The sequence below is a fragment of the Lissotriton helveticus genome, chromosome 8 (genome assembly GCF_964261635.1).
Source record: "Lissotriton helveticus chromosome 8, aLisHel1.1, whole genome shotgun sequence".
NCBI classification, from domain to species: Eukaryota; Metazoa; Chordata; class Amphibia; order Caudata; family Salamandridae; genus Lissotriton; species Lissotriton helveticus.
The window spans coordinates 1,222,589,197-1,222,613,046 of record NC_136069.1 but is presented as its reverse complement, the minus strand read 5'-3'; the positions used below and the strand labels follow the sequence as shown (position 1 = coordinate 1,222,613,046).

Below are 23,850 nucleotides of genomic sequence, written 5' to 3'. Positions count from 1 at the left end.
AATTACCTGAGGTAACAATCTTTCCTGAGGATATACCTGCAGATTCTTCACCTGTAGAATAACCAGAGGCATCAGACTTGATATGGAAACTTAAAAGCGCTCAAGTCGTGGTAGGGGGCGCTGGCTTGATACAGGCGGCAAAAGGTGCCAACAATGTCAGTTTCTACCTATTTATTTCAAGCTTTCAAGGCAAGCAGATGGACTGACATTGATTGAAAGAGTTTGTAGGAGGCTGGCTTAGTATGTGGTGCACACTTATTTAACTGAATCACTTAGCACTAATCCAGACAACCCTTATGGTGATTTTAGCGATCTTAGACAACCATAGAAACCTAAGTGGTAGCTGAGGAGAGCAGCCTTCAGGATTAGTCCCAAAGGAGTGTAAAGTAGCTTTTGTAATAGAATTAATCATATAGTGTAGGTTAAACTAAAAAGAAACACACAGTGTAGTTATAAAACTACACTCCCACTGCCCAGCACACGTCAAAGATTTGTAAAAACGATAGACGCATAGAAAATAGGCACAATTTGTACACAGATTTCAGATTCTCTCTGTCTTCTTTTCTCCTTTATTCAGTAGATCTTCACACAATGAAACAACCAACACGTGTTTCATCGCATACATGGGAATAAGTCCCGCGACTTTTTTAAGGCTGCATAAATACAAACACAAGAACACAACTCAAGTCCTAACTCGTGCACCACAAGTCAACATAAAGCACAAGCTACTACTTGTGTAACGATATATCTGTAAGAGACATTAGTTAGTATTAGATTCCTTACCTTAGAATATCCCCAGGCGTCAGACTGGATCCGGAAACTTTTGCGTAGCAGTACCCTTGCGCGTCGGTAGGCATCGTCTGCGGCTCCGCGTCCGTCGTCGGCATCGTGGGCGCCGTGGGAGTACTTTGACGCCGCCTCCGCGTGCTGACGTCAGTTCTTAGACACAGCTTTTCCGCGCCAGAAACGCAGAGCCATGTTAAAAACCAACACTGGTGCCAATGAAACTAGGGCCCTGAAAGGGGACAACCCTAACCCTAGATATTGGTTCGCAGAACGGGGAGGATGGGTGGGTCGGTAAAGGAATCTAATACTAACTAATGTCTCTTACAGATATATCGTTACACAAGTAGTAACTTGTGCATCTGAAAGAGACACGTTAGTATTAGATTCCTTACCTTAGAATAGATACCCCAGCAATACCAACCCCGGTGGTGGGTCTGCGAACCAATAATCACACCAGAAAGTCCTGGAGGACGGAACGGCCAAAGAAGCCATCCCTCCGGACTTGGCTGTCCAGGCAGTAGTGTCTTGCAAACGTGTGCAGCCCAGGGCAGTGGTAGCCGCCGTTGCTCGGGTAGAATGAGCCCGCAATCCAACAGGGGGCTCCTTCCTAGCCAAGGAGTAGCATGCCTGGATACACAGGATGATCCACCGGGAGATGGTTCTCTTGTGCACCGCTTTCCCCTTCTTAGCGCCCACGTAACCAACAAAGAGTTGGTCATCCACTCGGAACTGGCGTGTGCGATCCAAGTAGAATGAGAGCGCACGTTTTGGGTCCAGACGGTGGAGCCGCTCTTCCTCTTTAGAGGGATGCGGTGGCGGGAAGAAGGTTGGCAAGGTGATAGACTGCCCGATGGAAGGCCGTGACAACCTTGGGCAGGAAAGATGGCTTAGTACGCAACACCACTTTGTCCAGATGGACAGAAAGGAAAGGTGGAGTGCAAGAAAGGGCCTGGAGCTCACTCACTCTCCTGGCAGAGGTGATGGCGACCAGGAAAGCAGTCTTCAGAGTAAGAAGGCGGAGAGGACAGTTGTGAAGTGGTTCAAAGGGAGCCACATCAGAAATGTAAGAACCAGGTTCAAGTCCCACTGAGGCATCACAAATGGAACAGGAGGGAATGTGTGTGTGATGCCTTTTAGAAATCTATTTACAATAGGGGACTTGAACAAAGAAGGTTGATCAGACAGCCTCAGAAAGGCTGAAAGGGCAGAAAGGTAGCCCTTGATAGTGCCCAGAGCAGAGCCCTGCTGGGCAAGAGAAAGAAGGAAGTGAAGAACCTCAGAGAGAGGGGCAGCAAGAGGATCCACAGCCTTTGCTGTGCACAATGCCACAAATCTGTTCCACCTGCAGGCGTATACCAACTTTGTGGAGGGACGCCTGGCTGCCAGAATGACATTACAGACTTCAGGAGGCAAGTCAAATGGCCTCAACTGTCGCCGCTCAATCTCCAAGCATGGAGGTGGAGACTGGACAGGTTCGGGTGGAGGACCGTCCCCTGCTGCTGCGACAGAAGGTCCTCCTGAAGAGGCAGACGAACCGGGGGATTGACTGACAGACTGAGTAGCTCTGGATACCAGTACCTTCTCGCCCAGTCCGGAGCCACAAGGATGACTTGGGCCCGGTCGCGCTTGATCTTCTTCAGCACTCTGGGCAGAAGTGGTATAGGCGGAAAGGCATACAACAGACCGCAACTCCATTCGCGACGAAAAGCGTCTCCGAGCGAGTGCCGCCTTGGAAATTCCAACGCGCGGAACAGATGACATTGCGCGTTCTCTTCGGTGGCGAATAGATCTAACCAAGGCTCTCCCCATCGCTGAAAGAGGCTCTGCGCCACGTCCGAGTTCAGACGCCATTCGTGATCCATCATGCACCGACGGCTGAGCTCGTACGCCCTGGCGTTCAGAGAACCTGCCAGGTGTTGAGCCACCAGGGTCACGCCCTGGCGTTCCAGCCATTTCCAAAGGCGAAGAGCCTCCTGGCAAAGGGTCCACGACCCCACCCCGCCTTGTTTGTTGCAGTACCACATAGCGGTGGTGTTGTCCGTGAACACCTGCACTACACTCCCCCGGACAGAGGGGAGGAATGCCTTCAGTGCCAGACAAATCGCCCGGAGCTCCAACAGGTTGATGTGGAGCCGGGCCTCCGCCGGAGACCAGAGGCCTCTGATCTCCGCCTCTCCCATGTGGCCTTCCCAGCCCTGGAGGGACACGTCCGTCACAACTACGTGCTCCGGTTGGAGAAGGGAGAGGGATCTGCCGCTGACCCAATCGCGGTCCATGAGCCACCACTGCAGCTGTCTCGCAGTGCCCTCAGAGATCAGGACGTGGTCGGATAGGTTGCCCTGATGCTGGGCCCACTGAAACTTCAGGTCCCACTGCAGAGCCCGCATCTGCCACCTAGCGTGATGCACCAGTAGGATGCAGGAGGCCATCAGCCCCAGAAGCCGCAGCGTCAACCTGACCGAGACCCGGGATAACGGCTGAAAGATGGGAATCAGAGCCTGAATATCCCGGACCCGCTGTTCGGGTGGATAAACCCGAAACCGCGCCGAGTCCAGAACTGCTCCGATGAAGAGGAGCTTCTGAGAGGGGCACTGGTGTGACTTTGGCACATTGATGGAGAACCCCAGCTGGTGCAGGAGGTCTGCCGTAGTCTGGAGGTGGCTGACGACTGTCTGGGGCGAGCCCGCCTTCAACAACCAGTCGTCGAGGTAGGGGAAGACTGAAACCCCTAACCTGCGCAGATGAGCTGCGACCACCGCCATCACCTTCGTGAACACCCGTGGGGCGCTGGTAAGGCCGAAGGGGAGCACGGTAAACTGAAAGTGCTTGTGGCCAACCATGTACCGCAGGTAGCGCCAGTGGGCAGGCAGGACGGGGATGTGGAAATAAGCGTCCTGCAAGTCCAACGCTATCATCCAGTCTCCCGGGTCCAGGGTAGCTAAGACCTGAGCCAGTGTCAGAATTTTGAACTTCTCCTTCCGGAGGAAGCCGTTGACGTTCCGTAGATCCAAGATAGGGCGTAGGCCCCCTTTGCCCTTCTTGGGTACCAGAAAATAGTGGGAGTAACAACCACACCCTACTTCTGGCCCAGGAACGTGCTCGATGGCCCCCTTGGCCAAGAGGGCCGTAACTTCCTCCTGCAGAAGTCGCAAATGATCCCCCGATACACGGTGGTTCTGTGGTGGCATGGCTGGAGGCGTCGCCTCGAAGGGGAGGGAGTAGCCCCTTTGGACGATCTGCAGCACCCACCTGTCCGATGTGACAGTGCGCCAGTGGAGGTGGTGATGGCGAACACTGCCCCCCACTGGCGTCACATGGGCCTGAAAGCACGGACTAGGAGGGTTTTGAGGCGGATGCTGCGGGGGAAGGTGTGGACTGACCTCACCGTTGCCCCCGACCGCCCGGACGGCGGTTCCCACAGCCGCCACCGCGTTGGGTATTGCCCTGCGGAGCGTGGCTGGCAGCACATGTGGGCGCACCCCTTCCGTGGCCACGAAAGAAGTGAAAAGCAGCCGATTGCTGGCGCGGGGCCGAGAGGCCCAAGGACTTGGCCGTAGCCCTGGAGTCCTTAAAGCGCTCAAGCGCATGGTCTGCTTTGTCGCCAAAGAGGCGACGGCCATCGAACGGCATGTCCATGAGTGTGTTCTGGACATCTGCTGAAAAGTTGGCGGACCTCAGCCAGGCGTGCCGTCTGACCGCCACCGTCGTTGCCATCGCTCTACCTAGCGAGTCGGTGGTATTCAGCCCACACCTGATGGAATATTTGGCTGCACCCCGGCCCTCCACAAGGGCTTGGCCGAGTTTGGCCCGTACCTCCAACGGACACTCTGGCAGCACTTCCGCGACCGTATCCCACAGAGAGTGGGTGTAACGGCCCAAGAGGCATGCGGTGTTGGAAGACCGCGGACCCAGACTAAGGGATGAGAAGATCTTTTTACCATACTGCTCATACCTCTTGGATTCCCTGTCCGGCGGGGCCGACGGGAACGTGGTCTGGGAATTGGAGGCCTGGATGACCAGGCTCTCGGGGGTGGGGTGGGTGGACAGGAAACATGGGTCGTCCGGGGCAGGGCGGTGGTGTCTGGCCACGTTCCTATCTACGGGCGAACCCGTAGCGGGCTTGGACCAAGTGCCCAGAAGAACGTCGGTCAGGGCCTCATTAAAGGGCAGCAGAGGCTTGGCCGAGCTTGACTGCGGTTTAAGGACCTCAGTGAGATGATTAGTCCTCACGGCCGCGACGGGGAGCTCAAGGCCCAAGGCCTTGGCAACCCTCATCAGCACCACACTGTAGGTTGCCCCCTCCTCCGAAGCCACGGTAGGAGGGGAGACAAAACCAGTGTCTGGAGAGGTGTCCAGGCCACTGGCCTCCCCAAGGTCTCCTGCCCAGTCCTCGTGAGACTGACACTCCCTGGTCAGAGGGTCCTCAGACCCCTCCCAGTCCTCTTCAGCACCCATCTCCTGAAACTCAGGGTTCTCGACTAATGGGGCCTGTTCATAGAAGTGAAACTCCCCAAACGACGTCTGGAGCGGCGCCCATCGGGGCCGTCCCGGCACCTGAACAGGAACGAAGGAGGAACCGGGGACGGCGCCGCCCGAGGACGGCGCCGGAGGCGACACCTGAGGGTCGGACGCCGGGGAGGTCGTAAGGTCCGCCGGCGACGAACCCGATCCCGAAGGAGGTCCAGCGTCGTCCTGCGGCGCCGGGCCCGAAGGCGCCGGAACAACTGAACCCCTCGGCACCGGGCCCGAAGGCGCCGGCGGCATCGGGATAGCGGGAACCTGCGGCGCCGGGCCCGAAGGCGTCGGCGGCGTCGGGGCCGTAGCACCCGACGGCGTCTGGGCCGATCCCCCCGACCCGCTAGGGGTCCCAGACGGGTCCGCTGGGCCCGAAGGCGCCGCGGAGCCCGTCGGAGGAGAGAGTCTCCTCATGGCCATGCGGAAGCGCTCGATCTCCTCCGGCGTCGCGTTTAGCCCAGGGACCGGAGGGTGTGGAGCTGAACGCGGCGCCTGCGACTCCGTCGGAGCCGCGTGGGCGGTGTCACCCGAATCCCCGGCCGCATCGCGCGAGCGTCGTGGGGAGTCCGAAGAGCGATGACGCCGCTTGGACTTCTTGTGCCTCTTACCTGACGACGACTTCGACCCGGAGGAGTGGGGCCTACTCTCGGAGCTGTGGTGGCTCCGAGTCCGCAACCTGTCCCTCGACCTCCCATGGGACCGGGACCTCTCGCGGCACGGGACCAACTGCCGGAGTTCGAGTCGCCTGCGGGACCGCTCCCGCCTGGCTTTCGAAGAGAGGGCCCGGCAGTTGGAGCAGGCCTTGTCGTCGTGATTGACGCCTAGACAAGTTAAACACCGGCGGTGAGGATCCGTGACCGACATCAGGCGGTCGCAATCCTCGCAGTGCTTAAAGCCAGGCATCCCTACGGCACCAATCGGAGTCGAAAGACTTCGAGAAATGATCAAAAACGTTCAAAAAAGTTAGTCAAAAAATGACTAGGGTTACTGCTTTTTCCAGATCTGTGCTGCTGGTGCGGAAAAAAGAAGAACTGACGTCAGCACGCGGAGGCGGCGTCTAAGTACTCCGACGACGTCATCACGGCGCCCACGATGCCTACGACGGACGCGGAGCCGCAGACGATGCCTACCGACGCGCAAGGGTACTGCTACGCAAAAGTTTCCGGATCCAGTCTGATGCCTGGTGATATTCTAAGGTAAGGAATCTAATACTAACGTGTCTCTTTCAGATATAATATTCAGTTGTTGAAATGATCCATCTAAAGGATATAACCCAAAGTCATGCACAAGATAGGATACGTTCACGAAATTGAAAGAAATATCCAAGACTGATACGGCACAAACAACTACCAAAGGAAGATGGAGGACAGAGAAGCCAATGAGGGTGTGAATATGCGTGAGTTCGTGATGGCGATGATTATAAAGGGGTATACACGCGTGAGTCTAGATGTCCAAAAGGTGCAAGATCATGCAACCAAAGCCAAGTGACAAAAGTTCAGTGCCTACAAGAATGATCCCTATAGAGCCCCAAGTTGACATTTGTGTCATAAATGCCTAAGTATTCTCAGTATGGATTTCTGTAAAGATAAGTTATGTTTGGGTAAGTGAATTACTCAAACCCAGTATACTCAATATAGCGTGCTTGCCTAAAACTAAGATACCTACTATTTCTGTGGTGATACCTCCAACCCACAGGGGGTGTCTGTTTCCTGCGACGTCCTTAAACACAGTTTCTATGAGTCCAATAATCCCGTTATGATCTGTATTATATAGCTGTAAAAAATCATAACCGAAACAACTTAATGGGGGACATCGGAAATGTTTTTCCTTCAAGGAAAATGATTATCGGGTAGCAATTCCTCATCATGCACAACCTGTGTCTCCACATTAAAATTAGTACGTCTGAACCCTTTACATAACACTACCATGCTCAAATCCCACTGATTATAGTTAAATCTAAAAGTGACTTTCCTCAGGCCCAACCTCAAAGACATCTTACACTACCAGTGTCAGGGTATTGAAATTATGTCTCTAGTTACTGTTCTATTGCCTACAATTCAAGCTTTTGCAATACATATCGGAAGCCAAACATTGTCTTAAACTTGATATGTCCATAAACATATGAAAATCATCACAATTGCCCCATGGCATATATCCTGCCGGCCTCAGAATATTCCTTAACTCATAACGAATTAGCCTGCTTTCATTTAAGTGGTCCTACCGCTAAAAAATCCTTTTTCAAACACTATTACTGGCGCAACACATAGCACCCCACATTTCCCACATTCTTACTGTATATCAGTTCTCTTATCTCCTGGACGCCATCAGTGCCATTTTGTTGATTACGCAACATGTTTGAGCCTCCAACCACTCTGTTTATATAGACGCGCCGTAACACATCAGCGTGGCTGGCGCACAGCACAAACTTCCAGTTCTCACTGGAAACTATGTTAAAATAGTAGAAGGACTATACAGACCCTCGACGGCAGTGGCCATCTTAGAGTTTCTAAAACGCCGGTCATAAGCTAAAGTATGATCGGAAATGCAAAATTCATTTCAACCAAATGTTGTATGCCAACAGCGTGATCATAAAGAAGAGGTGAGAATATAAATAATCCATAGTGTTCTGAAATGTACACCACCAAAATGAGTGTGTACACATGCGCGTATGTGAGTCTATAACAATGAAAAAGAATGAACCATGCTGGATACCAATCCAAAACTGAAGAGACATCCATTAGCTTAAGAGTTAAGATGATCCATTGAGTATCGCATTTGTGGATCATAGATCATCCTTTAGCCCGCCCCTATTGGAATGAGTGAGTGCATACTCGTGAGTATCAATCTTCGCCAGGGAGTGGCTTGTATGCCCTGTCTCTTAATCCATCCTCCTTGAGTAATTTGAAATTAAATACATAAATGCAGTACATTACTTATTCAGTAATACAATTAACCGAGTGCTATTTTCAAAATATGCGCTATTCACGGCATTGTAGGGATTCCTGCATAATAAATTGAGTTATCGCAAGACATAGACACTTCAATTCAGTTCAAATCTAACAGGTACATGGATAAATGATATTAGGAAATAAAATAAAAACTAAAATAAAAGCGTGAACACAGCCCTGAATGAGTACATACGTGGAATGTAAGTAAGAATCTCCTCTTTGGCTTTTATTCATCTGTTCCTCACATACATAAATTCAGTTCAGATTAAGATGTGATGACATTTTATCTACCCAGACAATAATGTAATTCTTGGTTGATATTCAATCCTGTCTCTGTACTGTGCAATTTGAGGATCCACATAGCCTCTTTCCTGCGCAAGGCAAGCTCTCTGTTACCTCCCCTGGGATGTCGTGTTATCTGTTCGATTCCATAGAATTCAAAACATCTGTTCTGTGTTTGCGTGGGGCATAGTGACATGTGGGCAGCCAGAGGATATCTCATATCTCCTTGCTTGACTGCATGCATATGTTTGCCTATTCTATCACGTAATGCCCTTATTGTGTTGCCAGCATATCTTTTTTTGCATTTACACACTCTAACGTACACAACGTATTTGGTGAGGCAATTTATGTTGGAAATGATCTTGTAAACCTTTTTTCCGGGTCCTGTGAATTGCACCTCTTTGTTACATGCCCATTTGCACACAATGCAGTGACCGCAATTGTAAAAGTCTTTAGTGTATCTGCTCATCCAACTATCTTGTATCTAAGTCCTGGGATTGCTTGGACTGAGTATGTTCCTAAGGGAACCTCCCGTCTGTATGTAATGTTAGGTTTGTCCGTGATGTAATCGCTAAGTGATTTGTCAGCCTTCAGGAGGTTCCAGTGTCTGTTGAGGCTGCGCATCAAAACCCCTGGCCAGTTGTTATAATTTGTAATCATCCTTATTTTATCCTCTGTCCTCTTTGATTTAGTGCGTTCTTTCAGTGTTTCGCTACGACTCAGTTTATCTAAACGCTGTTCTGCCCTCTTTAGAGTCTTGCTGTCATAGCCTCTACACTTGAAACGTGTCAGTATATTCTTTTTGCATTCTTCAAACTCTGTTTCAAACTGCAGTTTCTTCTCACTCAAACAAGTTCGCCATAATTAATGGATCAAACCTGGTGCGACGGATGTGCACTGGATGCGTGCAGTAATGAGTAACATGCCGTTTTTAACGATATAGTCTGCTATGAATCTGGTTCTCTCTTATGTAGAACTCTATTTTCAAAAAGGAGATTCTTTCTTTGCTGTGCTCAAAGGTGAATTGTATATTGTACTCATTGGTATTCAGGTATTGGAATAATTAGGTCAATTTATCGAATGAACCTGTCCATATCATCAGACAGTCATCGATATATCTGCCTCAATATAATATGGATTGTTACTAAAGACAAGGGTCCCTAGACAACGATTATACTTGGGGTGATCAACATAAGCTAAGTAGACAGTACGTTCTTTGTCCAGCGAACAGAATTTTTATTTAAACAATGCTTTTTAGTCAAGGAAATATTTGAGTGGAGCGCAACCTGCGACCTACACACAAGAGGTCTGTTTAACATTAATCAGTAGACTTGATTATGCGTTAGTACCATTGTACAATACTTTCACAATATAAAGTGCCATATGGTACACAGGCGTCGACGTTTCGATCCCTTAACTTAGATACGTGGGATCAGCTTCAGGACAGTAAAAATGAACATGCCTGTTGTAGAACAAAATTATACGACCCAAGAGGGGCCGTGTAACTGCACTTCCAAAAATAGCATGCAGGAACAGCCGTGAGTAAGGCAACGAAAGATGCTGGAAGTTGATGGTGGTTTCGCGCAAGTTCCCAAGGGATTAATCCAATCTGCAACCGTTAATTGCGGTTTACATTGTGGAATGAGGAGCCGTTGCTGATAGCGAGTACGGCGGGACCGTGTGATAAGGGCTGTCTGTAAGGATCCAATACAGTAATCGACTGGGCCCCAGATTTTCATCTCCTCGAACCAACCCATGAACAGATTAGCGTATGAGGGAGAAAATCTGGAGCCCATGCCAACCCCTTGCTTCTGTCTGTACCATCCCTCCTTGAATAAAAAGACATTATTGTCCAAGATGAGCTCAATCATCTCGATTAGCATTTCAGTGTGACTCCATGCACTTGTTGATCTACTATTAAAAATCTTTCTGATAGCAGCCAGACCAATGTCTCTCCTAATGCTGGTGTACTAAGCTGTCACGTCTAGAGTTACCATGATAATATTCTCCTTCCAGCTAAGATCAGTCATGATCCCCAGATATATTTAGTATCCCTAATGACGAAGTTAATTATCTTCGGTAATGCTTTTTTTAGTGGATACAGTATCCGCCTGTGGATTCCTCACCTTATGAATATCCCATGCGCCAGCATTCCGCGGAAATGTTTCCCAGCTCCCCGTGTCGACGAGGTCGTCGCAATGCTATGGCTCCGCAGGCAGCTCCGCATGACGTCACCTGAGCCATAAGAGGACCAGTTCGCCACGATGACGTCAGTTCCTCCCATTTTTTCCGTGCCACTGAGGCAAAACTGGCTGACCGACCATAGAGACAACGCATACATAGTACACAGAATTCACACAAATACACCCAGTGTAAATTGAAACAAGAAAGCTCACATTTCAAATAAGTCCACATACAGACAAATAGAGGAAATACAGAATGACAATGGCTTATATGTTCCCCACAAGGAGGAAATGTATCCTATCTATAGAGAAATCATATAGAATTGACAATGGTGAATAAACAGACATTATTCTTTATTTTTTTTTATTTATATATGATATTTTTCATTTTTAAAACCCACACAAGAATTTATTTGAGAGCGTACTAAGTTCCCAAATCACACAATTATATAATGTAGTTAATTTAAGAGTATTTTTGACATAAACATACAACATTGAAATCTGATGCAGATCAATTCAATTCAATATAACTGATATACCCAGCACACTCATACATAACCACAACATACTCACTCCATACCATACCACTCATTCACCTGACATACATAGTGTAAAATAAAAATACAATTTAAGCAACACAAAGGGGATCCGACAGTGACAAAAAGGAGAAACACTTATTTAAAAGCCATTTCATCTGTAGCATAAAGGCATTTCATAAATTGCAGCAGTGTATATGAATCACTGTATCATTTCATTTGTGTATGCAACCGTCATAACTATTTCTTTTTCTGTATGTCTCACTAGGCAGACTCCCAATGGAGAATGGTCGACGCATGTTTCAGTGGTACAAAAATTCTTTTCAACACCTTCATCAGGACAAGTGTTTAAATTGTACAGTAACACAAGAAAAAAATACAAATATATATATTTTATTTGTATGTTTGGTACAGGGGCTGATTCATGCTTAAATGATGTCACCGCATACATTTGTATAGAAGAATATGACCAGAATTAATCCCCAAACATGTATAAGATTTTATACGACACGTGTCTCTATTGGTGATTTATGCTATGTCCTACTGAAGATAGAGAGATTCTCTTGTAGCACTAATTAGAAAGTATCAACAATCATCAAAGAAGTTAGAGATAGAGAGCTAGGTAATAACTCTAGAATAGAAAGATAGGGAGTTGTTCCAGCACCTCCCAAAAGGCTGAAGGCAAAAGATTCTGAAAGAAGTCAGAAAAAGGAGCCCAAATCCAGAGTGCAACCAATCAAGTAAAGGATAGGAAAGGAGGTTTAGAAGAAAGCGCCTGGAGCTCACTCACTCTTCTGGCAAAAGTGATAGTTACCAGGAATGCCGTCTTCAAAGTAAGAAGATGTAAAGGACAGTTATGAAGAGGCTCAAAGGGAGCGGACATCAGAAAAGTCAAGACCAAATTTAAGTCCCATTGAGGCATTATGAAAGGCACGGGAGGGAACGTGTGCATAATGCATTTAAGGAAACGGTTAACAACCGGGGACTTAAAAAGAGATGGCTGATCAGGAAACCTCAGGAAGGCGGAAACGGCAGAAAGATAACCTTTGATAGTGCCCAGAGCAGAGCCCTGCTGGGCCAAAGACAGAAGAAACAGAAGAACCTCAGAAAGAGGGGTTGAAAGGGGGTCTACAGCTTTTGCTGTGCACCATGCCACAAATCTATTCCATCGGCAGGCATATAACGTTTTAGTGGAGGGATGCCTGGCTGTCAGAATGACATCACAGACTTCAGGAGGAAGAACGAAAGGTGTCAACTGCCGAAAGGTGTCAACTGCCGCCGCTCAATCTCCATGCATGGAAGTGGAGGCTGGACAGGTTTGGGTGGAGGACCGTCCCCTGCTGCTGCAACAGATCCTCCTGAAGAGGCAGACAGATCGGGGGATCGACGCTCCTACTGAGAAGCTCGGGATACCAGACTCTTCAAGCCCAGTCCAGAACCACAAGGATGACTTGGGCCCGGTCGCGCCTGATCTTCTTCAGCACTCTGGGCAGAAGTGGTATAGGCGGAAAGGCATACAATAGACCGCAGCTCCACTTGCGACGAAAAGTGTCTTCGAGCGAGCGCTGCCTAGGAAATTCCAACGCACAGAACTGATGATATTGCACGTTCTCTTCGATGGTGAATAGATCTAACCAAGGCTCTCCCCACTGCAGAAAGAGATCTTGCGCCACGTCCGAGTTCAGATGCCATTCGTGATCCACCATGCACCGGCGGCTGAGTTCGTACGCCCTGGCGTTCAGAGAACCTGCCAGTTGTTGAACCACCAAGGTAATGCCTTGATGTTCTAGCCATGTCCAGAGGCGCAGAACCTCTTGACAAAGGGTCCAGGACCCCACCCCGCCCTGTTTGTTGCAATACCACATGGCGGTGGTGTTGTCCTGGAACATCTGCACTACACTTCCCCGGACAGAGGGAAGGAATGCCTTCAGTGCAAGCCGGTTCACCCGCAGCTCAAGAAGGGTGATATGGAGCCGGGACTCCGCCGGAGACCAGAGGCCTCTGATCTCCGCCTCTCCCATTTGGCCTCCCCATCCCTGGAGGGATGCTTCCGTCACCACTGTGCACTCCGGTTGGGGAAGGGAAAGTGGTATGCCACTGACCCAATAGCGGTTCGTGAGCCACCACTGCAACTGCTGCGCAGCACCCTCCAAGATCTGGACGCGATCGGACAGGTTGTCCTGATGCTGTGCCCACTGGAACTTCAGGTCCCACTGCAGAGCCCGCATATGCCATCTGGCATGCGTCACCAGCAGGATGCAGGAGGCCATCAGGCCCAGAAGCCGGAGGGTCACCCTGACTGAAACCCAGGATAGAGGCTGAAAGAGTGAAATCATAGCCTGAATATTCCGGACTCACTGCTCGGTAAGATAAACCCGAAACAGGGTTGAATCCAGAACAGTTCTGATGAAAAGGAGCTTCTGAGAGGGACTCAGGTGCAACTTCTGCACATTGATGGAGATTCCCAGCAAATGTAGGAGGTCGGCCGTAGTCTGGAGGTGGGAGACGATTGTCTGGGGCAAGCCCGCCTTCAACAACCAATCATCAAGGTAGGGGAAGACTGACACCCCTGACTGTGACCACCGCCATCACTTTCTTGAACTCTCAAGGGGCGCTGGTAAGGCCGAAGGGGAGCACGGCAAACTGAAAATGCTCCTGGCCTACCAAGAACTGCAGGTAACGCCGGTGGGCAGGCAGGACAGGGATGTGAAAATAGGCGTCCTGCAAGTCCAACGCTACCATCCAGTCTCCAGGGTCCAGGGCAGTCAGGACCTGAGCCAGAGTCAGCATTTATTTATTTATTTTATTATTTTATTGAATTTATATTGCGCACAGCTACCCATAAAGGGTTTCCCCGCGCCAGGGACAGCCTAAAGAAGAAAGATAGGTAATTGCTGAAACAGGAAAAGCAGAAGCATTTGACCAACTAAAACAGAAAAGTTTTTAGCTTTTTGCGAAAAGCCAGGAGATTGGTCTCCGTTTTGAGCGTCAACGGAAGAGCATTCCACATCTTCGGCCCCAAATGGGCAAAAGAGCGGCCTCCCATTTTTGTCAAGCGAATTCTAGGAATTACAAAATTGGCTTGATTTGATGACCTAAGGGGACGATTTGGCTGGTATAGCCGGACAAGATTGTGCAAGTATGTGGGAGCGGAACCCTGACGGATTTTAAACATAAGGCACAAAGTTTTAAAAGCTACACGGTCAGCAATTTTTAACCAATGAAGGTCACATAGGGCTTGTGTTGCAGACATTCTGCGTGGAACATTGCACAGAAGGCGGGCAGCTGAGTTCTGCACAACCTGGAGTATATTCATTGTAGCTCTATCAGCTCCCAGATAGAGCACATTGCCGTAGTCAATACGGGACATTACAAGAGCCTGGACAACAGTTCGACGAGTAGACTCAGGCAGCATCCATAGGATCTTCTGCAACCAGCGTAGAGTATTAAAGCAGATTGCAGCGACCTTAGTTGCTTGTTGACGCATCGAGAGTTTCTCGTCGATTAGAAAGCCGAGGTTACGAACAACTGGCACGGGGGTAGGCAGTGGACCCATGTCACTAGGCCAGTGTCTAGAGCCCCACAGATCTTTATGTTTGCCAAGTACGATAACCTCGGTCTTATCACCATTGAGTTTTAGCAGGTTAACCTGCATCCAGGCTGCAACCCGAGAAAGGCCGATTTTAAGGGCAGAGGTGTCCTGAGACCTACTGTCAGACAGGGAGAACACGATCTGCGTGTCGTCTGCATAGGAATAAATAGACAGACCGGCGTCCTCTACAATCGTGGCAAGGGGTCTGATGTAAATATTGAACAACAAAGGGCTCAATATAGACCCCTGCGGAACGCCATAAGCAGAGGAGCAGATCGCCGATTCAGCTTTGGTTGAAAATACCTGAAAGGTACGCTCATTAAGAAATGAAGCCACCCAGGCAAGCGCAGATCCCGCAACACCAAGGGAGTGAAGGGACTCTAGAAGAATGGAATGCGACACGGTATCAAAAGCCGCGCTTAAATCCAATAGTATAAGCGCAAAGGTCTCACCACTATCAATACCGTGTCGGAGTCGCTCAGTCACCCCCAGGAGTGCGGATTCGGTGGAATAATTGGCGCGAAAGCCTGATTGGGATGGATGGAGATATCCCGTATTTTCAACAAATTCGTTTAGCTGAAAGTTGACATGGCGTTCTAGTATCTTAGAACAAGCTGGCAGCAGGGATATAGGCCTAAAGTTGGCCAGGTTAGTAATGTCCATACCAGATTTCTTCTGTAAGGGAACGACCATGGCGTGTTTCCATTCCTGTTCCACCCGAGATTCACTAAGAGAGATGTTAAGTAACCTCATTAGGAATCTACGTGGTTCAAGGTCAAGTTGTTTCAATATCCTCATAGGGACAGGGTCCCGAGGAGATCCTGAATTGATGCTTTTTAGGCACGACAGGAAGGAAACATCATCAAATAATTTCCAGTTGTGCAGAAACTCAGTGGGAGGGACAAAGACATTACAACAAGAGCCAGATAAGAAGGGATCAATAGGGGGCGGAAGGGAAATTGACCTTGACCTTCTCCTTCCGGAGGAAGCGATTGACGTACCGATGGACCAAGATGGGGCGCAAGCCCCTCTTTTCCTTCTTGGGGACCCGAAAGTAGTAGGAATAACAACCACTTCCTACTTCCTGATCGGGAACATACTCGATGGCCCCCTTGGCCAGGAGGGCCGAGACTTCCTGACGGAGAAGAGCCAAATGATCCCCTGACATGCGGTGGTACCGAGGTGGCATGGCTGGAGGGGAGGACAGAAAGGGGAGAGAGTAACCGTGGCAGACTTTCTGCAGCACCCAATTGTCCGATGTGATTTCTCATCAGTGGCGGAGGTGGTGACGGACCCTGCCTCCTATCAGCGTGGGGTGCTCCCTGAAGCTCGGATTAGGAAGGCTTGAAGGTGGAAGCAGTGGGGGTCGAGGTAGACTGACCCACCTGCTGGTTACCAGACCCATCCCTGCTGAAGCCCCGTCCACGGCCACGCTGAGGCAGGTTCTGCGCAGGCTTTGTGGAGGAGCGCACCTGGGCGCCTTTACCCTCACCAAGAAAGAAACGAAACCCAGGCATAGCAGGTCTTCTCGTGGAAAGACCCAAAGACTTGCCCGTGAGTCTTTAGAGCGCGCCAGGGCATTGTCCGTCTTGTCGCCAAAGTGGCGGGAGCCATCAAAGGGCATATCCATGAGTAAGCTCTGACAATCAGGCCAGAACCCTGTATACTGCAACCAGGCATGGCGCCGCAACGCCACAGTCGTGGAAATCGCCCTGCCCAAGGAATCAGCTGTGTCCTGACCACACCTGATGGCAAACTTCACCGCATCCTTGCCCTCCGCAATCGCTTGGGACCTGGACCTCTTCAGAACACTGAGGCAGGACCTCTGCTACCGAAACCCACACAGCGTGGGAGTAACGGCCCAATAAGCAGGCGGTATTAACCGACCGAAACCCCAAGCTGGCCGAGGAGAACAACCTCTTGCCTTATTGGTCCAGCTTCTTAGCGTCCTTATCCGGTGGAGCCGTGGGAAAGGCACTCTGCGACGTTGAGGCCTGAATGACCAGGCTCTTAGACGTGGGGTGAGTAGTCAAGAAGGCAGGGTCACCAGGCGCCGGGCGATGGCGCCTAGAGACATTCTTATCCACTGGTGCCCCCAAGGCCGGCCGCAACCAAGTCCTCAAGAAGACTTCGGTAAGTGCCTCATTGAAAGGGAGCAGCGGTTCCGACGACGTAGACGCCGTCTGAAGCACCTTCATAAGGAGGTTGGACTTAAGGGTCACCGTAGGGAGGTTGAGATGGAGAGCCTCCAGACCTCGACGAAGTACCATAGTGTAGGAAACACCCTCCTCCATAGTAGGCAGAGGGGAGGCAAACTACGGGTCAGAAGACACATCAAGTTCACCCGGATCCTGAAGGTCATCCACCCAATACTGCTCGGAGCCACACTGCCGCACAAGGGGGTCCTCGGAGCCATCCCAGTCCTCATCCAGCTCCAGAGTAGAAGGAGCCGGCCGCGGGGTCAGGGCTGGAGCGGGGGCCAACGATGCCGAGGCGGTGCCGAGAGCGGTGCCGTGAATGGCACTGGCTGGGGCCGAACGGGAGCAGCATCCCAATGTAGATCCCAGGTTGTAATAAAATGGTCCGAGAACCGGGGCAGGGGAGGGATAAACGCCACCCAGTGCGGCGCCTCTGGCAGAGCCAGGGGCGGCGCTGGGGCCAGAGCCAAGGGCAGCGCCATGGCCGGAGCCAGCGGTGCTGCACCTTGTGGCACTGGGGCCGGAGCCGATGGGCGCTGGATCCAGTGAGTCCTGGGCCGGGGCCAGAGGTGGTGCTGCTGGGCCAACAGGATCTGGACACAGGATCGCGGGGCCCGCAGGCACGCCAGCAAGAGCCCGAGGCCTAAACAGGCGGTCCATGGCAGCAAGAAACTCTTGCATCTGTTCAGGAGTCTCCGATGGACCCGGGTAAGCGGGTAGGCCACGGGACTCCCAGGCTCCAGAGGAGCCGCAGGGGCAGAGCCCATGTCCCCCTCGTCTGCCTCCGAGTAGTGATGGGGGGACATCGGAGAGCAAACACGCTTCTTCAACTTCTTCTTATGGCGTCGCTTACCGGAATCTGAAGGTGAAGACTTAGAGCCCGAGCAGCGACTGCTCCGGTCCCGCAAACGGCCCCTAGACCCGGAGCAGCGGTAAGAGGAGTGCTGGACCTCCAGCAACTTTGGGCACCATTCCCGCAAGCCTTTGGGGCCATGGCACGGCAGTCCCGACAGTCCCGGGAGTCATGGTCGATCTCCAGTCAGTATAGGCAGACATCATGGGGGTCCGCCACCGACATATTACGGTGGCACGACCCACAAGACTTAAAGCCGGGCATCTCTACATGCACCAGGAGATAAGAGAAGGCGACAAAGTCTCAAAAAAGTGGTTAAATAAGGACCGAGGTACGTGCTCAATCCGGATCTGTGCTTTCGGCGCGGAAAAAGAAAGAACTGATGTCAGCGCACATGGATGGCGCCTAAGTAGTCTCCGAGATGTCATCACGACGCCAGTGACGGATGTGGAGCCGCACAACGCCACGTACTGGCGCGCAGGGGTACTGCTAAGTAAAAAAACTTTCCGGATCCAGTCTGACACCTGAGGATTATTCTCGCGAGAAATGCGCATGCGCGGGCGGCCGCGCATGCGCATTACTATCCAAGACGGCGGCGCGAATCGCGCGATGACGAGAGGGAGCCCCGGGGACGCAGCGGACAAGGTAAGTGGGTTTTAATCATTTCTAAAATTTAATTTAAGTATTTAGGGAGGGCAGGAGGGAGGCGGGAGGGAGGAGGGTGGCGTGTAGTGGGGCTACGCGCAGTGCGTAGTTGGGCGTAGTTACTCGCCCACTTCGCGTAGCTTCGCGAAGCCTCACTACACCCACTACGCCCAGGGTTAGTCCTGAGCCCAGGACCAAAGATGCAACGCCTCTCTGCAGACGCGGTGCGACCATACTCCTCCCTGTTTGTTGACATACCACATTGCGGTAGTGTTGTCCGTCATGACTTGAACCGACTGACCACCAATGGAAGGGAGTAAGGCCTTGAGCTCCAAACGTATCGCCCGCAATTCCAGAAGATTGATGTAAATCTACCTCTCCTCTTGAGACCAAAGACCCTTGATCTCCTGATCCCCCAGATGAGCACCCCACCCTAGAGTAGAGGAATCCGTTATCACTGTGGCCACAGATGGAGGAAGATGGAAGGGCTTTCCTTGAGACAGATTGCCCTCCACGCTCCACCAGGACAGATCCGCTGCAGCTTCTCTGGAGATCCTAACTGACTCCCTGAGATCTCCGTTGTGTGGATACCACTGCCTGCAGAGACAGCACTGGAGCACCCTCATGTGCCAGTGTGCATGGTTGACCAACAGGATGCAGGTAGCAAACAGACCGAGCAGGCGAAGGACCTTCAGAAACAGAACAACTGCACCATTGTAAAAGAAGGGAATTATTTCCTGAATGTCGAGAATCCTTTGTGGAGGAGGGAATGCCCGACACACAGTGGTATCCAGTACTGCCCCTATGAACAGGTTGCGCTGAGAAGGCACCAGGTGAGACTTGGGTACATTTATCGAAAAACAGCTGAGTTGTTACCTGCAGATCATAAAGCACTATCTCTGGCAACCCTGACTTCGGAAGCCGGTCGCCCAGGTAAGGGAAAACTGGAATCCCCGAACTCCTGAGATGGGCAGCCACCACTGCCATCACCTTGGTGAAGACTCGAGGTGCGGTAGTAAGACCAAACGGAAGGACCGCAAACTGTTAGTGTTGTGACCCAACCGTAAAACAGAGATACTTCCTGTGCGACTACAGGAATGGGATGTGGAAATACGCATCCTGCAAGTTGATAGACACCATCCAGTCCTGCTTGAGAAACAGATTCAAGATTCTGAGGTCCAGGATAGGATGTAACCTGCCATCTTTCTTGGGGATCATGAAATACCGGGAGAAGCAACCCTGACCCCTTTCCTGCTTCGGAACCACCTCTATCGCACCTTTCTGTAAAAGAGTAAGAACCTCCTTCTGAAGGAGAAGGAAATGATCCTCCGTGCAAAACCCCTGGCAAGGAGAATAAGGAGGAGGAAATTCCCTGAAGGGAAGGGCGTATCCATTTTCTACCAGATCTAAAACCCAAAGGTCCAAAGTGATTAGTTTCCAATCTTGTAGAAAATGGGTAAGCCGGCCTCCCACGGGACGCACATAATCCAGGATGGCGGATCTAGGGCTGCTTTCCTGCATTACCAGGAGGGGTTGGGGAGGTAGAGGAGGAGGAAGAAGAGAGACCAAGTTACTTACCTTTGGTAACGCTTTTTATGGTGGGTACAATATCTGCCTGTGGATTCCTCACCTTTTTAACACCCCCTGCGCCAGCATTCTGCGGGAAATTCTTTCCTAGCTCTCCCAACGCCGATGAGGACGTCACAATGGGCCGGCTCCGCCCGCGGCTTCGCGTGACGTTACCGGAGCCACAAAAGGACCTCGTTGGCGTGATGATGTCAGTTCCACCCATTTTTTTCGTGCCACCGAGGCAGACGGGCGGACCAACGCATTTTCAAATATATTCATAACATATCAAATATATACATACACAAATGCAAAATCACAATTGCATAATCTATAAAGGCAAAGAGAAAAAGCTAGCATAAAGCATTTCTCATCATTATACTTTTTTTTTTTTAAATAATTTTTTATTGTTTTCAATAACAAACAACCCTTATCTCCTTCACTTTTGCTCGGCCATTTCGCAGATGGCCTGTTAGCTCGTACACATGTTATTCAAAACAGTACAAAAAAACTTCTAACCCAACATTCCTATCCCCTCCCTCCTACCCCCACCCCCCCTGTCAGTGTGCCTTGGCCCAGTCAGTCCCTCCAACATCACCCAACCCATCCTATATCTAAGGATGCCACATCAAAGCATTAAGGAGAACCGGTTGGGTGTTCCGATAGTCAAGCATTACCTCCCTACATCTTCGCAGGAATCCACTAGCACCGCACACCTGGAATAGGAACTACTGTCCTCCTCCCTCAACCAATGAGACCTGCCTCCCCTCCTATTGTCCCTCATGGGTCAGCCCCCCTCATCCGCTCCCCCAGATCTGACTCCGCAATCTCTTTCTCCCCCTCATCCTCTCTGTCTGAAACCTGGAGCTCCGCCACCAGCGCACCCCACATCCTTGCCATCTCCAACGCCTTATCATTAGCAGTACGCCTAGATAACTGCATGCGAAGTGTCCCCTCAGTACCCGCCCAATGTAAGAAACTTGCCCTCCACCTCAGATAACTGGGTCCAGTTCTCGACTTCCAATTAATGGTGAGTTCTCTCTTCGCCATTATCAGCCCCAAATCATAAAACTTGCTAGTAACTTTAGTGCGGGGGGTATGCGGGAACCAGAGCAACAGGCAGGTCCCCATCTCTGCATCTATCTCCCGTCCTGTAACCCGAGCCAGGCATGCCATCACCTCCTCCCAGTAGGACCCCAGCCCCATACAAGTCCAAAACATATGTTTAAAATCGGCCCCATCGGCGTTACATCTCGGGCATGGTGATCTGGATCCCCCAAAATACCGATTTTTTTTTACCGGGGTCAGATAGGCCCTATGTAGCGTAAAAAATTGGACCAATTGGAACCTGGCATTGCGCGTGCCTTTCCAGGCCCGCCGCAGTAATTGTGGCTACGTTGACTCCGGGATTGGTTTACCTATGTCTGCCTCCCATTTGCCTTTTAGAGTGTCAAGGGGGGGAATCCGCTCAGTCGACAGCCGTCTGTAGAGGCACGTGACAGCCTTAAACGTACCAGCCGCCATGACGACATATTGACAGCCCAAAGAAATCGGTGGTTCTAACAACCCCATCTTCCACTGCTTTTGAATTCCCGCCACAAGTGCAGCATGCAATAAATAGTCGCCCCTCGGTAATGCAAAGGTGCTCTGCAGATCCTGAAAGGACAACAGGGCCCCATCCCTATACAAGTAGCCCAGCATGAGGACCCCAAGCTCCTCCCAAACAGCCAGTGCCGACCAGTCCCCTCCATGCGGTAAGGCCATGCACATGCCCAGGGGGATCTCCGGGGCATAGGGGCAAGGAAACCCTGCTCGCCTCTGGCTCCGGCTCCAGCACGAGCGAAGGGTGCGCTCCTCAAGAGTAAGCTGATCAAGCCCCAACTTCTGCTGGAGAATTATAAATGATAGCACATGTCTGGGAATTATCTTACCTTGTGGACCCTCCGGTCCTCGAAACTCCCGCGCTACCGCCTGCGTGAGCCACTGCAGCTGCACCGCCAGGTAGCACCATTCAAAGTCGGGGAACGCCAGTCCCCCTTCTGCACGCGGTCGCATCAGAATATCCATTGCTACCCGCCGTCTGCCTGAACTCCAGACAAAACCAGTAATCAGGGACTTAAGCATCTGAAAAAAGGAAGCCGGAATCCACACCGGTAACGTTCGAAAAAAATAAAACAAACGCGGGAGCGCCACCATTTTCAGCAGCGCTACCCTCCCCGCCACCGACAAGGGAAGGGTTCGCCAAAATTCCATACTACTTCGGAGGCCCCTCACCGCTCCACCCACATTGCCTTCTATTAGGTCGGGTTGAGTGTGATATGCACGGACCCCCATGTAGGGCAAACATCGAGGCTCCCACCGTAGATCCCCCAGTGCCATCGGCATCTGGACATCCCGAGCCAGAGGAAAGAAACAGGTCTTACTCCAGTTCACCCTCAATCCAGAGACACGGCCAAACTCCTGAAGCAAATCCTTAGCTCCACTCAAGATTCCTCCACATCCGCCAGGTATATCAGTAAGTCATCTGCATAAAGACAGTCCCAGTCTGGCGTGCGCCGCCAGCGGCTCAATCGCCAAGGCGAACAATAACGGCGATAAGGAACAACCCTGGCGGGTGCCTCTACATACCTGATACGCCGCTGAAACAGTGCGCCCCGTGCGAACCCTGGGTGTGGCAGCGTTATACAACAGCGTCGTCCACCGCACAAATTGATCTCCCAAACCAAAGTCCCGCAATACTCGGAAAAAATACGGCCACTCCACGCTGTCAAAGGCCTTCTCAATGTCAACCGATAACACCGCTGCTCCCGGCCTCATGTCCCTGTCGTCGCCCATGACTCTAATCAGCCGACGTATACACGTCGCGGTATTCCTGGTGGGAATAAAGCCCGCTTGGTCCAGGTGAACCAGAGCAGTCATGCGTTCCAGCAGACGCGTCGCAAAGATCCTACTCAGAATTTTATAATCCACCGTGAGCATGGAGAGCGGCCGATAAGCCGCTCTGGAGTTGGGATTCCCATCTCTCTTCAGTAGTGGGACTATGATCGCCTCCCTGGTGGTCGTTGGTAGCCTGCCTATTTCCCATGCCTCTCTATACACTGCTTGTAAATGCGGCGCAAGAAGGTCTATGTACGCCTCGTAGAACTCTACGGGAAGGCCATCAGCCCCTGGCGTTTTACGTCTAGCCATGTGTTTAATTGCTGCACGGATCTCCCCTAGCGAGATATCCTCTCCCAACCCCTTTTCATGCTCCGGGTCTAACCGCGGGAGCCGCGCTGCGGTCAAGAAGTCTGAGGCGCCACCTGGGAGGTCCCGCATTGAACTCTGATAAAGCTGTGTATAATAAGCAAGGAACTGGTTATTAATTTCGGCTTGCGAGTATACTAAACCCCCGGTCTGTGCGGTCAGTGACAAGATCGGGGAGCCCCGGATCGCCGGGTTAGCCAGCCAGGCCAATAAGGATCCTACCCTATCTCTCTGCGAATGGGATCTTACAGAATACTCCTTATAATCAAAACAGCGCAACCTTTCAACCTGTACTGCCAACCGCTCGCGTGCTTCCACAACTGCTTCCTGCCCCTTCTCCCTCACATGACTATCCTTCTCCGCCCGACGTAGGCGGTCTTCCTCTTGCTCTATGTCGCATAGCAATGTTTTGCGGGTTCCACCGTTGAGGAGATACACCCCCCCGTACCACAGCCTTAAAGACATCCCACTCCTGGGCTCTACCCGATGCCGTCCCCGCG

General features: G+C 51.2%; 1 protein-coding gene across 14 annotated transcripts in view; it reads right to left on the bottom strand.

Moving 5' to 3' along the window:
• The window catches only part of LOC144773261 (uncharacterized), a 7,170,044-nt gene that overhangs the window by 2,900,789 nt on the left and 4,245,405 nt on the right, over positions 1-23,850 (bottom strand). The window lies entirely within an intron of this gene.